Source organism: Myotis davidii, unplaced genomic scaffold (assembly GCF_000327345.1).
Source record: "Myotis davidii unplaced genomic scaffold, ASM32734v1 scaffold1059, whole genome shotgun sequence".
In the NCBI taxonomy this organism is placed as follows: domain Eukaryota; kingdom Metazoa; phylum Chordata; class Mammalia; order Chiroptera; family Vespertilionidae; genus Myotis; species Myotis davidii.
This window is the reverse complement of record NW_006290038.1, coordinates 560798-562601: the sequence shown is the minus strand read 5'-3', so window position 1 is coordinate 562601 and position 1804 is coordinate 560798.

Below are 1804 nucleotides of genomic sequence, written 5' to 3'. Positions count from 1 at the left end.
GGTAACACAGGTGAGCATGAGTGAGCACAGGTGAGCATGGGTAACACAGGTGAGCATGAGTGAGCACAGGTGAGCATGGGTAACACAGGTGAGCATGAGTGAGCACAGGTGAGCATGGGTAACACAGGTGAGCATGAGTGAGCACAGGTGAGCATGGGTAACACAGGTGAGCATGAGTGAGCACAGGTGAGCATGGGTAACACAGGTGAGCATGAGTGAGCACAGGTGAGCATGGGTAACACAGGTGAGCATGAGTGAGCACAGGTGAGCATGGGTAACACAGGTGAGCATGAGTGAGCACAGGTGAGCATGGGTAACACAGGTGAGCATGAGTGAGCACAGGTGAGCATGGGTAACACAGGTGAGCATGAGTGAGCACAGGTGAGCATGGGTAACACAGGTGAGCATGAGTGAGCACAGGTGAGCATGGGTAACACAGGTGAGCATGAGTGAGCACAGGTGAGCATGGGTGAGCATGGGTGACACAGGTGAGCATGAGTGAGCACAGGTGAGCATGGGTGAGCACAGCTGAGCATGGGTGAGCATGGGTGACACAGGTGAGCATGGGTGAGCACAGGTGAGCACAGATGAGCATGGGTGAGCACAGGTGAGCATGGATGAGCACAGGTGAGCACAGGTGAGCATGGGTGAGCGTGGAATAAACAACATGTGCCCTGTTCCCTCTGCTGGCAGGGGCAGGGCTGGGCTGGTCTCTAAGTCCCGTCCTCCATGGGTACTCAGGGTTTGGTGGAATTGCACTCACCTCTGAAGACTGTCCCATTGAATGAGATGCTTCTGGGCCACAAACACCCTCCGAACTTTCTGACTGGCGTGATGGGGGAACTCCTGCCCCCCAAGTCTTTGAAATCCAGGCCTTTAGGTTTCTGCCTTTGGTCAGTTGTGAGGCAGTCGGCTCAGTCATTATCCCAGCCTCAGTTTACCCATCTATGAAATGGCGTGAACACAGGGAGACGTCTCTGCATCTGAAGGGAGGGCTCGCGGGCTCGCCTTCCGGTCATGGAGGAGGGCAGTGAGGGCACCTGGGAACAGGCACACTGGGCGAGCGGAGCCTTCGACAACTAGTAGCCAAGCCAATGACAGCAAAGCCCCAGAATGAGAACTGGGGTTCAGAGCAACCGGAGAAGCAGTGACTGGGGGGCCGGGGGCCTGGCACCCAAGTGTGGCCTCTGCACGTTAGGTGGGCGTCAGTGCCCACTCCTACCAGCCACGAGCGAGGTGCCCACGAGAGATTGGGGCTACGAAGGCTCTGGCTGGATGGAGATGAAGGCCCATGGCTCTCAGCCATTTCCCACTTTGCAAGTGGCTTCCCTCAGTCCCTCTCCGCTCCCCGCTCCAGAGCAGGAACCCAGGAAGGGCCGAGTGCAGCTCCTCCACGCTGTGCAGCGTGTGTGTGTGTGTGTGTGTGTGTGTGTGTGCGCGCGCGCGCGGACTGAGGAGCTACAGATGAAGGTGACATGGCCATCCCTATCCCTCAAGGAGCTCAGAGACTCATGGGAGGGATGCTGGAGGCAGCTATGCCTACATCACTGGGTATCTGGGGAGCAGATGAGCTGGGGGTCCAGGACAGGGTCCCGGAGGAAGGGGCGCTGGGCTGGAGTCTGAAGGATTAGTGAACTCAGCTCGTCAACGCCAGAGGAAGGGGGCAGAGGCGACGGGCAGGTGGGCAGGTGGGCAGCGTGACGAAGGCGTGGTGGGGCTCCGGCAGAGCGGGCACCAGGCCTGAGCCCAGAGGCCGCAGCTCAGGGGACGCTGGCAAGCGTCAGGCCGGGCTGTGGACGGTGCC